Genomic DNA, 15,820 nt, shown 5'->3' with positions numbered 1-15,820 from the left:
ATATTTCCATATAAAAGTGAAACAAAATTTAAACACATGTATTTATTAATTCCTTTAAAATGATAAACCCATTACATGTTAACTCATATTGAAAAAATATTTATTTTTCGAACCAGAAGTATTCATGAGAAGAGTAGTCTGGATTTACGTTTCTGCAAATATCTTTCCTGTCTGGCTTATGAAGACAGCTGGATTCTCGTATCTGCTTCTGCAGTCTCTTGTGACATATTGTTTAGGTTTTCCCCTTTTCATCGCTTCAAGTATGTTGTGCCATTCCCTTCTGGCTTGAGTTTCTGTTGAAAAATTAGCTGATAACCTTATAGGAGTTCCCTGGCATGTTATCTGTCATTTTCCCCTTGTTTCTTTTAATATTTTATCTTGGTCTTTAATTTTTGTCACCTTGGTTACTATGTGTCTCCGTGTGTTCCTCCTTGAATTTAATCCTGCCTGGGTCTCTCTGTGCTTCCCGGACTTGACTGACTGTTTTCTTTCCCACATTGGGGAAGTTTTCAGCTATTATCTCTTCAGATATTTCCTTGGGTCCTTTCTCTCCTCTCCTTCTGGGATCCCTATAATGTGAATGATGGTGTGTTTACTATTGTCCCCGTGGTCTCTTAAGCCGTCTGCATGTTTTTTTCATTCTTTTTTCTATATTCTGTTCTGTGGGAGCAATGTCCACCATTCTTTCCTCTGGGTCACTTTTCCAGTCTTTTGCCCCAGTTATTCTGCTACTGATTCTTTCTAGTATATTGTTCACCTCTGTTTGTTTGCTTTTTAGTTCTTCTAGTTTGGTAAACATTTCATGCATCTTCTCCATTGTGACATATTAGTTTGAAATTTATGAAGAAAAATTAGCTTCTCAAAGAGGCATAGTTTGGAAAGTGGGGAGTATTTAAGACACTTCTGAATATTCTGTGATGCAACACAGAAATTCAACAAGTGATAGTTTTCAAGAGGTTAGTTGCAATGTGGAATCTGAAATTAAAATTCATTGATCTCTCTTGAGTGTCTTTTACACATGAATTTTCAGTTTCAAAATTGATCATTTGGAAAATACTGGTTCACCGAGTTATACAGATCCTCTGAATGGTGACATATTTCATTACATAATATCAGAAAACTACATTCATTAATATCACCCCTGATCCCATCAGGGAAAAAAGTAAAAAGTCTTTTTTGGAAAGTGCCAAGGTCACAATGACAGATACAAGCTTAAAAAAATTAAAATATTCACTTGAATATTAGTATTTTAATATTAATGCTAGCATTAACATTCCAATATTAATTAAATTCTAATATTCACTGAAGTTTAGCATTGGCAGGAAAGTCTTTGACAATTGACTAAGTCTGAGTAACCATAGTTTGTCAGTTACCCTTTCAAATAAAAAACTTTTTTAAATGAAAAAGTGGCTAATTCAGCTTGTAACTCAAACAATCACAAGTGACTTTCCTCACGTCACAGCTCAGCAAACAGCTTTCTACCCACCTTCCATTTCATCACAAAGACTATTAAGAAGATGTGTACTCAAGAGTGAGACCTATAAAATTAATCCCTTTTTCTGTTTCATTAGGTGATAAAGTGAAATTTGCATTTTTTAAAAAAACTTTGAGTGCATGGGTAGAAAATACAGTGAATACTAGCACAGTTTGATGTCACCCCTTTGACTGGTGATAAGGACCAGTAGTTTTACCCACCATTACTTTCCTGCCTTTAATGTGTCAACATGGTGGAAAAGGCAGACAATGTCTTAGTATTATTATCGAAATAGTTTTGACTTCTTGGGTGCTCTTAAAGAGTCTGGGGACTCACAGCAGTTGAGGACCACACTTTGAGAACCATCAGAACCTTGAAAACAAATGACTACAAAACGTCAGGGGCTTACACCGCAAGGACTCATTATTTCTTGCTGGCACTACATGTCTGTATGACTTGGTTAAAGGCTTGTTTTGTGTCTTCACTTCAGGACCCAGGAATTGGAGCAGACTGTTTCTAGAATACTGATGACATTAGTTAAATTTTATAAAGGTTTAAATTTTTCACCCAATTATTGGAAACTAAATAAATTTGGAAATTTTTTCTGTTGAGGGTGAATTGTATGGCATTATGGTGACTCTTGTGAATTAAGTTCAAAAAGTAAACATTAAAAATAAAATTATTTGTCTAACAGAATAAAACAAATGCAATTTTTGGTACAACTCAATGTCAAAGTAAAATAGTATTTTTTTTAATTATGAAGGCTGAATTATGAAGCCTATATTTTTTACTTGGGATTGGTTGAATTATACACATAATTCAAAATTGCATCCAAATAAGCTCTAATATTCTACTAATGAAAATAGAGCTTTGCATGTCAAATTTTAAACATTTTTTTATATGTGCAGTTTGAGTAACTGAACCACAGAATTTATTGTAATTAAACTAGTGTCAGATATAAAAAAAACCTCAGCATGTCAGAATATGCCTTTTTTTTCTTAGTGCCCACAAATAAGTAGATAGTAGAAATGTTTAAATCTACAAACAAGTGTCAACCAAAGCTTTCAACAGTTTCAAAGTTTATGAAATATATAATACAATTTGGAAAAGCAGGACAGGCAATTGTGTGAAAACATTAAAACTGATAAAACCATCCATTCTTTCGAATTAACTGACATTTTACTAGAGACAGATATGGTTAAGAAATTGAAGTACTCAATATGCTAAGAATAATTATTCTGTTATTTTGAATGTTCAGAAAATCAATGTAAAGAAAGTTTCTCCCATCTTACTCTACTGGTTACATTTTTTTGTTTTTAGAAAACATTGCATACTTAGAAAATATTACATAGAAATAATACATCTGTGATTCTAGGGGGAGGGATAAATTGGGAGACTGGAACTGACGTATCTACAGTACTATTATAAAATATAAAACTAATAAGGACGCTCAGGGAATACTCTGATCTACATAGGAAAAGAATCTAAAAAGAGTGGATATGTTTATATGTGTAACTGATTCACGTTTCTCTGTACCTGAAACTATCACAACATTGTGAATGTGATTCTAATGAAAATTTAAAAGATGATGTCTTACACAAAATAGAAATATTTACTTTCAAAAATGCTAGTCATATTTTATTGGCAGTGTCCTTTCTAAAATTAATTTTCACTGGAATACAATTGTTTTAAAGTGTTGTGTTAGTCTCTGCCGTACGGCAAAGTGAATCAGCTGGACATATATGCATACATATATCCCCTCTTTTTTGGATTTCCTTCCAGTTTAGGTCACCACAGAACACTCAGTGGAGTTTGCTGTGCTATACAGTAGGTTTTCATTAGTTATCTAAGAAAATATTTACTCTTGAAAACAGTTTTTTGAATAGAACAATTTTATAGGTCTACCGATTGAAGAAAACCAGTTTGTTGGTCAGTAAATAAATATTTCAAAATTGTATGAGGTCACCTTAAAAAGTACTTCTTTAGAGAATGCCTGACAACTTCCTTTCCCATTCATCTGCTGAGGGACATCTAGGCTGCTTCCATGTCCTAGATGTTGTAAACAGTGCTGCAATGAAGGTTGGGGTACATGCATCTTTTTCAATTCTGGTTTCTCATGGTACATGCTCAGTAGGGGGACTGCTGGGTCGTGTGGTAGTCTTATCCCTAGTTATTTAAGGAATCTGCATACTGTTCTCTATAGTGATTGTATCCTTTTGTATCCCCATCAACAGTGTAAGAGGGTTCCCTTTTCTTCACACCCTCTCCAGGCACATTACTCAGCTATAAAAAAGAACGCATTTGAGTCAGTTCTAATGCGATAGATGAACCTAGAGCCTATTATACACAGTGAAGTAAGTCAGAAAGAGAAAGTACTGTATATTAATGTATATATATAGAACCTAGAAAGATGGTACCGACGGTCCTATATGCAGGGCAGCAAAGGAGACACAGACAAAAAGAACAGACTTTTGGACTCAGTGGGAGAAGGCGAGGGTGGAATGATTTGAGAGAACAGCCCTGAAACATGCACATTACCATGTGTAAAACAGATAACCAGTGAGAGTTTGATGCAAGATGCAGGGCATGTGATGTGGTTCTCTGTGACAGCGGGAGGGATAGGGTGGGGAGGGAGGTGAAAGGGGAGATCAGGATGTAGGGGACACATGTATACCTATGGCCGATTCATACTGATGTATGGCAAAGACCATCACAATACCGTAATTATCCTCCAATTAAAATAATTAATTTAAAAAATGTCCCCCAAATGTATTTGAAGGACATATTTTATGGTCATTCTTGGGATGGGCGTGATCAGTCCCACTGGAAATCCACAAGCTGAGAAGGAGAGACGAGGGGCCCTTGGAAGGGAAATAAACACACGTTTCTGGGCAGACAAAAGCGGCCGTGAGCACCCATGTTCCAGACCAGGGCTCAGGTACCAGGGCTCAGGTTCCTTTGATGCTCTGGCACCAGATCTCAAGTTCCGCCTCCTCTCCTCTCTCAGGCTATAACTTCTGTCCCCCTTGGCCCTCTGTCTGCCAGCTCCTCCGGGCAGCTCCGAAGAGCACAGCTCCCTTCAGTGCTCTGACAGCGGCCGAGAGGTTCCGTCTTTACACATTTCTAGAAACTGCATAAAGTGAGTGTTAGTCGCTCAGTCTTGTCCGACTCTTTGTGACTCCATGGACTGTAGCCCGCCAGGCTCCTCTGTCCATGAAATTCTCCAGGCAAGAACACTGGAGTGGGTTGCCATTCCCTTCTCCAGGGGATCTTCCAGGCTCAGGGAATTGAACCTGGGTCTCCTGCGTTGCAAGCAGATTGTTTACTATCTGAGCCACCAGGGAAGCCCCAGTCACTTCTCAATTCATTGCAAAACAAATTCATAATGCGTAAATGCAACATGAGTTGAAATGGAGGAGCAGCAGAAGCTTTCAAACAAAGCTGCAGGAAAATGAGAAGACTCTAAAAGACTTTTTCTAAAGGATTACAGCTTATTTCCCCTGCTTCCCCCACGCCCATCCTGGTGTAGGGGCTTCCCCTCCCACAGTAAACTGTAATTGTCAAAGCAGAGCAGTCACTCTGTTAATTATAAAGTAGTAAAAAGAGTGGGCATTGATGTTAAGCATTTCCATTCTACACGTTCATGTTTAATTGAGGGCTATTCCTCTGATGCCACTTAAAAGAAGTAAGGCACTCTAGAACCTGCCTGCAATGCAGGAGACCCAGGTTCAATCCTGGGTCAGGAAGATCCCCTTGAGGAGGGAATGGCTACCCACTCCAGTACTCTTGCCTGGAGAATCCCATGGACAGAGGAGCCTGGCGGGTTACAATCCATGGGGTGGCAAAGAGTCAGACAGGACTGAGCCACTAAAACTTATCTCTTTACTTTCATTGGAAAATAATGTTTTAAGTATTCATTCAAGGTTAAGTGAACTCAGAGTTGAGCTTCTATAAACAAGGTATTTTAAAATCTAAACTGGATTGTATGTGAGTGACAGAATGATTTCTGAGATCCCTTTACAACTCATGCTTCAAAATTTACTTGCTGATAAGTATGCCTGGGGATGGACATGGTATGCCTCTGCTGACACAAGGGTAATACCCTGCTCCTTAACCAGAAACGCCCCTTGTGAAACCAGCTTCTACTCATTCACCTGATGATTTATTCAGTCACTCTTTTGAAACACCGGGATTTCAGTGGGACATCAATTTAGGTGTAATGTCATGCCAATCCGGGTATTGTTCATTGTTGTGCAGTCGCTGAGTCGTATCCGACTCTTTGCAACCCCATGGACTGCAGGACACCAGGTTCTTCCATCCTACACTATCTCCTGGAGTTTGCTCAAACCCATGTCCATTGGGTTGGTGATGCTATCTAACCATCTCATCGTCTACTGCCCCTTCTCCTTTTGTCTTCAATCTCTCCCAGCTTTAGGGTCTTCTCCAATGAGTTGGACAATTCAGGTGTAACACACCAATCTAGGTATAGAAATACTTTGGAATAATAATATTTTGGCTTATACTTATGCTGACTACATATAATATATTATTCTGAATGTTTTATACATATTAACTCATTTAACCTTTACTACAGCTTCTAAGGGAAATAGGATCATCAACATTTCCACTTTACAGAAGAGGAAACTAAGCTATCAGGATAACCTGCCCAAGGTCACATATCTGGTAAGTAGTACAGCCAAGATTTTGACCCAGGCAGCTTTAAAATCTGTGCTCTTAATGGCTACTGTTTACCACAACTATACAAGTTATATTTTCTATCTGCAGTACGATCCAAGATATTCTTTGGTGACTTTAAATGGTTTAGCTGAGAATTTCCAACCCCATGCTCTGGAGCAAGAACTGAAGACAGTCAGTATGAGGATAATTTTATCCAATAACAATGACACAGTGGACTTCCGATATTTATTTTCAATTCTTTTTTCAAAGAATTGGAGAAAATCTTTATAGGTTTCTAGCAGCTGGTCCATTTAGTTCAGTTCTGGATTATGTTCTTTTAATGTTTTTAATGGAATGCATATGGGTTTAGGAGTAAAAAAGACCCTGTTCACTCTCTAAGCTCCATCACTGGTTTCCTTACCAGTAAGTTGCGTACGGGCTTCCCTGGTGTCTCAGACAGTAAAGACTCTGCCTGCGATGCCGGATACCCAGGCTCGATCCCTAGGTCAAGAAGATCCTCTGGAGAAGGGCATGGCAACCCACTCCAGTATTCTTGCCTGGAGAATCCCATGGACAGAGGAGCCTGGCAGACTATACAGTCCATGGTGTCCCAAAGAGTTGGATGTGACTGAGTGACTAACACTTTCACTTCACTTTTTCAAATGAGTGTATCTTTGCCAATTTTGCAGACTTGTTGTGGGAGCTAAAAGAGACTCACATTTATGACTCCAGAGACGTTCTGCCGTAATACTGTATGAAGCATTTGCTGTGACTCAGCGCCTCACTTAGTGTCTCTTATATCATGTGTGTTTCGGCGCTCAGCTGTGTCTGACTCATTGCGACCCTGTGGACTGTAACCCACCAGGCTCCTCTGTCCAGGGTGATTCTCCAGGCAAGAATACTGAAGTCGGTTGCCATGCCCTCTTCCAGGGGATCTTCCCAACCCAGGCATTGAACCCAGGTCTCCCGCATTGCAGGCAGATTCTTTAACATCTGAGCCACCAGGGAAGCCAATGAATACTAGAGTTGGTAGCCCATCTCTTCTCCAGGGCAACTTCTGGACCCAGGAATCGAACTGGGGTCTTTTGCATTGCAAGCGGATTCTTTACCAGCTGAGCTACCAGTGAAGCCCTGTGCTATATCATAGGGGTGTAATAAATACAAGTTGAGTGATGAATGAAAGTGCCTGAAACGCACTGTATTTCGTTGGCTCTCAAAACACTCTTTCATATTTTCACTTCTCCGGACTTGGGATGTGTCCCACCATCGGTGGAATATTAAAATAGGTCTTGGCCAGGTGACTGTTGAGCTGTTACTGTCATTGTCCCTAAAGCCATGCATTTGCTTTTTATTCCAGGGGTATTCAAAGGTTGAATATAAGTCCTGGTAGCCGTTTGAAAAACCTTCCATTGATACCTTTTGGTAAAAGACATTTCAGCATCAAAACTTACAGAATGGGCATCAGCTGTATGGAAGAATAGCTCTGGAGAAAACAGTGTACCGCTTTCAAGAAATGCTGTATTGTCAACGCATTCAATGGCGCAGAGGACGCTCTTACATGGGAAGGAAAAATGAACATATCTATCCTGAGTCCAAAAAGGATTGGAAGAGTTGAACACTGAGTGTCACTACCTTAAGCAGTGCTTCAGGCAATTTATCTTGTGTATATATTCCATTTTGTGTTGGTACAAGAGTGATGCAAGCTAAGAGTTCAGATTGAGATGAGTCTAAAAAGCATTTCCAAATGAAATTATGAGTGGTAAGTAGGCACAGTGCTGTTTAGCTGGCAGTGGTTTTTGTTTTGTTTTGCTTTTAGTGTGGGAAATGTTAAAAGGGCTTCCTACGTGGAGCAGTAGTGAGGAATCTTCCTGCCAATGCAGGAGATGTGGGTTCAATCCTGGGTCAGAAAGACGCCCTGGAGGAGGAAATGGCAACCTACTCTACTATTCTTGCCTGGAGAATCCCATGGACAGAGGAGCCTGGTGGGCTCCTGTCCATGCGGTTGCAAAGAGTCAGACATGACTGAGTGACCGAGCACCTCCCCCCCCACACACACATGTTAAAAGGTGCATAACACTACACGTTTGACAACAATGCCATGTTGCATTCATAAATATGATGCTACAAACTTAAGAAATTATAGCGATTAATTATTACTTTGATTTCATCACTGTGTGATGGATTTGCATTGAAAACAGATCCTTTACTGTGTATAACCTACACAACCTGCACTTTTTTTTATTGGAGTAAAATTGCTTTACAATGTCTCGATCGTTTCTGCTGTAAAACACCACGAATCAGCCATGTGGATGCACACGACCGCCCCCTCCTGGCCCTCCCTCCCACCCCCTCCCCTCATCCCACCGCTCCAGGTCATCACAGGGCGCTGAGCTGAGCTTCCTGCGCGTTCCAGCAGGTTCCCACTAGCTGCTAAACAGAAAGCTCCTGACTGGGAAAATGCGTTAACATGTTGCCCGTGCTTTATAGCAGGCTAGTAGGAACCTGCTGTAACACACAGGCTGCATATAGTTGGAACCATTCAGGGTGATTAGCTTTGTTCACTTAATAATATGCATCTAAGATAATCCTCCTTGATCATGCTTCCTCACCTGCAAAATGGGAATGATAACACCTGGTCTGGACAGTTACTGAGGAGATTAAAGAGATAATGTGTGTAAAACACGCAAATATAGCTTACATGGACTAAGCACTTATGTGCCAGGTTTTTTATAGGTATCAAACAGTTTAATCCTGGTAACAATTCCATGAAGTGGACATTATGCTTTTACAGAGACGGAAACAAGGAGTTTGCATCATCAGAGCCAACTTTTAAACCCAGGCCATCTGGTTCCAGAGCGTGTGTTCTCAAATACAGCCCTCAACTGCCACCCTGGGCATGTAGCATCTGTCGGGCTACAGTCCGTGGGGTCGCAAAGAGTCGGACGTGAATGAGCACACACATACACAAGATGATGATTACTGTTATCATTCAGAGCTTGGAGTATCCAATTTTTATTTGGAATTATGTTATGCTCATTCGAAACCCTGGTTGGGGTAGTGATGAAGAAAAATGTCTAAGAAGAAATGCTATTTACACTAACCTCGGAAATGTAGGTATTTCCAAATGAGAGATCCACTGGTGCTACTTCCTCCCCATTTATGCTGTCCCAATCTTGGTAGGGGTCTGGGCTATGACAGACTCGGGCAGCTATTTAAGTTAAAATTAACTGAAATTAAATTCAGTCCCCCAATGGTACTAGTGCCATCTCAAGAGCTCAGTGGACGCATGTCCCTATTGACCATCACCTTACAAGGCATTTCCGTCATCACAGAAAGTTCTCTGGGTCGGCGCTGGTCTAGGTTCTTACAATTTCTCTCTTGCATCGTCATCTCCTAAGTGAGGTCCGCATTCCTAGGTCTGCTTTCCTGGTTCATTTAGTAAATATTTACTGGGCATCTTTCATGTCTGAGATATTTGTGGATGCAGCAAGGCAGAGAATCAGACAAGGGCTGCCTCCCAGTTCTTGCAGGCTTCCTCCAGCCTGGACTGTCTCCTTCCGTCATGGTCTGTCTGCCTCCCAAGGCATCTGCTTTAGAATGCAAGTCTGAGTGTGTCTCTCTTCTCCTTGGATCCTTCCAGAAGAACCTCTTTGCCCACAAAATAACCTCATTGCGCTTTAGCATGCAGCAAGGTCCTCTAATATCTGGCCTCTGCCTTCTCCAGCCTTCCAGCCCTCACTGGTCCAAAGGGCCATGGGTTATCTGCTGCCAGGGGTCCTCCTGGGTGCTGGTCCACTGGTAACACCTTTTTAGACCATGCTGAGCTCTGTGGGTGCAAAGCCAAATAGGACCAGCCCTTGCCCTTTAAGGGACCACTGACCCACCAAATATAACCTGTGATGTGACTCGCATGGTAATGAGGGAATACAAAGCAGGAAAGTTAAGAGATGTTGTTCAGATGAGGGTCGTGGCTCATAGAAGGCTTCTGTCTAAACAAAGTGACTGTCTCCTAGTAGACTCTCCATAGATGGCTGTGCAAAAAATGTTTGTTGTTGTTCAGTCCCTAAGTTCAGTCCCTGATACTTTGTAACCGGATGGACTACAACATGCCAGGCCTCCTTGTCCCCAGAAAAAATAAATGCCTCATGTTAATAACAATAACCAACAGGCCTTGAGAACACATCACGTGCCCATCTTGTGGTAAGTGGCTTTACATGCATTTTAATCACTTATCCTGCATAACCACCTGTGAGTTACATTTGTTGTTGTTCATCCACTACGTCGTGTACAACTCTTTTTGACCTCATGGACTGCAGTGTGCCAGGCTCCTCTGTCCTTCACTGTCTCCTGGAGTTTGCTCACATTCATGTCCTTTGAGTCAGTGATGCTCTCTAACCATCTCATCCTCTGTCGTCCCCTTCTCCTCCTGCCCTCAATCTTTCCCAGCATCAGGGTCTTTTTCAATGAGTCAGCTCTTCCCATCAGGTGGCCAGAGTACTGGAGCTTCAGCTTCAGCATCAGTCCTTCCAATGAATATTCAGGGTTGAGTTATGTATTCTGCTCCTGTTTTACAGATGAGGAGATGGAGGCTTAAGTCCCGTGCCCACCGTCACCCTAGCTAGTTAACTGCTGGAGCATCTCATGAATTCGGAATGGTCTGACTCTAAAGCTTGGTCTTCTCATCACCAGGCCAAACCCTTGCCCATTGTGAATGCAGCAGGCTTTTGTAGAGTGAATAGGAGTGTCTCACCGGGACCACAAAGGAGATGGACATCAAAGGTGGAGGGCAAAGCAAAGATATTCTAAAGGTGAGGCCCAGAGAAACTCACTCAGTTGCTCGAATACACACAGTGAGCATTGGGAGTTTCAACATGTTTCAGAGAATGCATTAAATGCCGATGCTGGAGATGATGAAATGAGAAATGGAAGAAGACCTTTTTTTTTTTTTTTAAACCCTTTTACTCTCCCACTTGCTATGTAAAAATAAAAGGACTATTGATTGGTAGGGCTGAACATGCCGTTAGTAATAAGATTCCCTCTGAAAATCCTTTAAAGTCTCCATAATTAATTTATTTGGGAGGTGAAACAAACCGTGCACATGAAATGAGTTGAAATTATTAACAGGTCTGTGCAGGGTCCATTGCCTGAAGCCACCCAGCCTGACGCTGGGCACTGGGACTCAGGTCTGCACTCAGCATCTCCATCGCAATTGGAATCAGTCTCTGAATCAATTATTGATCACACCCAGGATTCAAGCAGCAGTCTCTGTCTCGGCTACAGGAGCTCAGTTCTGCTGACGCTTCTGCCCCTGTTCTTGCCCTGTTGGACAGAACCAAGAGTGGGAGGTGTGGAGGAGAGTGGGAGCCCTTTCATCCTGAGAACTCCCTACTCCATTCTCCCCCGTTGCTTCTCTGAGTATATCCAGTGGAAACACACCTGACTGCAAGGATCTGGTCATTGAGAAGCCCCTTGTTGCATGACAGGGTAACTTGGCTTAGAAATGATGCATTAAATTCAAGAAGAGGCAAAACTCATCTATGCTGATAAAGTCAGAATCGTGTGATCTGGGCAAAGGGAAAAGGACATGGGAACTTAATGGGGAGATTGAAATGTCTGCCTTGGCCCTGATGGTCTCCTAGCACAGCTAAGGTCTGTGCATTTTATTGTACGTAAGTTCAGTTCAGTTCAGTCTTTCTATGGAGTCTGACTCTTTGGGACCCCATGGACTGTAGCATGCCAGGCTTCCCTGTCCATTACCAGCTCCTGGAGCCTGCTCAAACTCATGTCCATCGAGTCGGTGATGCCATCCAACCATCTCATCCTCTGTCATCTCAAAAAAGAAAGAAAGAAATTGTTTTTCATTACGTGTCTTGTTCCTTCCAATATAAAACAGTAAATAATAATAATAAACAATGGCTGAAAGTGAAAGAAAGTGAAAGTCACTCAGTCGTGCCTGACTCTTTGCAACCCCATGGACTATGCACAGTCCATAGAATGCTCCAGGCCAGAATGCTGGAGTGGGTTGCCATTCCCTTCTCCAGGGGGTCTTCCCAACTCAGGGATTGAACCCAGGTTTCCCACATTACAGGTGGATTCTTTACCAGCTGAGCCACCAGGGAAGCCCAAACAATGGCTAGCCCTGGTATACTTCATGCTGGGCATTGTTCCAAGGGTTAGTTAATTAAAAAAATTATTAAGACTTTATAAGAGCAGTTTAGGTTCATAGCAAAACTGAAGTGAAAGTACAGCGATGTTATATATTCCCTGCTCCCCACCCTCCAAATTGCCCCCCAATATCAACATCCCCCCAAAGTGGTACTTCTCTTCCAACTGATGAGCTTACACTAACACAGCATAATTATCCAAAGTTTACGTGGGGCTCATCCTTGGAGCTATGCATTCTATGGCTTTCAGCAAGTGTATAATGACATGTAATGATATATCCATCAGTGTGGTATCTTTTTTTATTTCTACTGCCCTGAAACCTTCTGTTTTCTGCATATTCACCACCCCTACGCCCCCCAGATTCTAAGCATCTACAAATTAGTCTAATTCTCAGAACAATTCTATGAGGTAGGTTTATCTTGTGGCTCAGCTGGTAAAGAATCCACCTGCAATGCGGGAGACCTGGGTTTGATCCCTGGGTTGGGTAGATCCCCTGGAGAAGGGAAAGGCTACCCACTCCAGTATTCTGGCCTGGAGAATTCCATGGACTGTATAGTCCATGGGGTGGCAAAGAGTCGGAAATGACTGAGCGACTTTCCCAGGGGGCTCAAGTGGTAAAAACCCGCCTGCCAATGCAGGTAGGCGTAAAAGCCTGGGGTTCAACCCCTGGGTCAGGGAAGAGCCCCTGGAGGAGGGCACCACAACCCATTCCAGTATTCTTACCTGGAAAATCCCATGGACAGAGGAGCCTGGCAGGCTGCATTACAAGGGGTCACAAAAGAGTCAGACATGACTGAGTGACTAAGCGCACAGCACCCACAGAGGGCTCCAGGAGGGACTGGGGCCCCAAGGCACCTCCTTGAGTTTCCTGCAAAAGCCCCATGACCTTCTTACATCCAAGTGAGGGTGAACCTGCCACCCAAAGACAGAGATTAGGGTTCCCATCAACACTGAGATGTAAAATCAGAAGCATTTTATCTGAGAGCCACAGGAAAAAGTCATACAGGTTACATGGCTTTACAAGTATTTTAACAAATGCCATCATTTAATCTTAATGAAAACTGTATGAAAGAAGAGGATTACCATTCTTATTCAACAGATCTGGAGAGAATGAAAGCTTAAAGAGGTGGATAGTGGCTGACGCCAGGCTGAAATCCAGGAGCCTAACTCCAAATTCATTGCTTGCTTTCTTATACCATGATGACAAGGGCATCCTTTGAGGAGACAAAGGAATTGCCCAGAGGTGTCTCTTGGGAAATTATCTTGCTACAGTGCTAACTCTATGAGAGGCTGTTGCAAAGCTCTTATAACAGAAAGGCTCAAGGACAAAGTGAAGATCCTCCCATCACATGGTTTAGTGCAGGAATTTAAAACACAGAGCGCAAAGCCAGAGGAGCAGGGTGGGTGGTGGATGGGTTTAGGACATGGAGCAAGTAGGGAAGAAGGACCACATTGCCTGCGCCCTGGTTTATACGGTGCTTCCACGACCCAGCTCTGCCTGCTTCCTCGGTCTTCCTGCCTGATGGAATGGTTACCAGGCGGAGAGTTGAGGCTAAAGAATGCTGGGCAGTGCTCCGTTGCTCCAGGCGTGTCTGACTCTTTGTGACCCCACGGACTGTAAGCCCGCCAGGCTCCTCTGCCCATGAAATTCTCCGAGCAAGAACACTGGAATGGGTTGCCGTTTTTACTCCAGGGGATCTTCCCAACCCAAGGATCAAACCTGTATCTCCCGCACAGCAGGCAGATTCTTTACGACCGAGCCGCAGGCTAAAGAGGCATGATGACAGATGAAGATGCCTGGGACCCACACGGTGTATTTGTTCTGTCGGAGGGATGGAGGGGCGGTTACTCCTGACCCATAGTTGAAGCTCAGCACCTGATGAGCAGCTATGGCCTCTTTCATTTGGCAGAGGGCTCGTGGGCCCAGAGTGGGAGCCCCCAGTGGGTGGCTGATTTAAGAGCTCATGAATGTAGAGTGCCTGGTGTATACTGAATGCATTATTAGCATCTGGAACCTCAGGTGCTTCATGTATATTTAGTGAGTCATGGAAATTTGGTGCCTCTTGGTCTTTCATCCCCTTCTACGTTCAGCACACACATGCTCTCCTTCACCTAGGCTAACGTCTGCCTATGTAACTTACCTGTATGCACTTAACACACCTACTGGATTCCGCCTGTATCTTGCAAACTGCTTGCTTCTATGCTTCATTTTGTTTATTTTCCTTGTTTGTGGTTTTTTATTTCTACTTAGCAGAACTAAATATCTTAAATAGTACAGCAAACATCTTACAGATGTGTAGGGGTGTCTGCACATATCTTTGTGGGGACTAGGGACTAGGAGCCTTCTGGAATAATGGATGGCCAGAGACAGCCAAATACAAGGAACATATGTAAGCTGTGGAGTTAGGCCTGAGCTTGAGCTCAGCTCCATCACTGCTGGGGGCAGGTTATTAGCCTCGCTGACCTGTTTTCTCATGGAAAAGGATATGAGTACATCTGCCTCCAAGTGTTTGAAGATTTCACAGATTATTAAATAAGATAGAAAATTTAAGAGTGTACTAAGCATTAACACATGCCCTAGAAGTACTCTATAAATGTAGTTTTACATTGATGAAAAGAGTTTTACTCCGATGAAGTTTTACACCTCCTTTCTGTGCCTTTATAAAAAAAAAGAGATATAATTGACATTGAACATTAGTTTCAGGTGAACAATATGATTCAATATTTGTATATACAGTGAAATGATCACCATAATAATACAGTGATAAAAAAATCTAGTTAATATGTGTCATCATATGTGATTACACTTATTTTTCTTTCACTGAGAACTTTTATAGTTTTTTCTCTTAACTTTCAAATGTGCGATACAGTTGTGTTAACTATAGTCACCAGGCTGTACGTTTAATCCCCATGACGTATATGTTTTACAACTGGACATTTGTGTTTTTTAACCCCCTTGACTCATTTCGCACACCCCTTTCCCCCACGCTGCAGCAACCATCAATCTCTTCTACCGATGAGTTTGCTGGTTTTTATTTTTCCAGATTCCATATGGTGTTTGTCTTTCTCTGTCTGACTTATCTCAGCATAATGCCTTCAAAGTCCACTCATGTTGTTGCAAATGGCAAGATTTCATTTTCTTCGTAACTAATATTCCTCTATCTTTTGAAATCTATTGGAATGCAAAGGCTGGAAGTCAAGAGATACCTGGAATAACAAACAAGTTTGGCCTTGGAGTACAAAATGAAGCAGGGCAAAGGCTAACAGAGCTTTGTCAAGAGAATTCACTGATCATAGCAAACATGCTCTTCCAACAACATAAGAGGTGATTCTACACATGGACATCACCAGATGGTCAATACCAAAATCAGATTGATTATATTCTTTGCTGTCATAAATGGAGAAGCTCTATACAGTCAGCAAAAACAAGACTGGGAATTGCCTGTAGCTCATATCATGAAATGCTTATTGTCAAATTCAGACTTAAGTTGAAGAAAGTAGGGA

Source organism: Cervus canadensis, chromosome 26 (genome assembly GCF_019320065.1).
Source record: "Cervus canadensis isolate Bull #8, Minnesota chromosome 26, ASM1932006v1, whole genome shotgun sequence".
NCBI lineage: Eukaryota > Metazoa > Chordata > Mammalia > Artiodactyla > Cervidae > Cervus > Cervus canadensis.
This window is presented reverse-complemented; position numbering follows the sequence as displayed.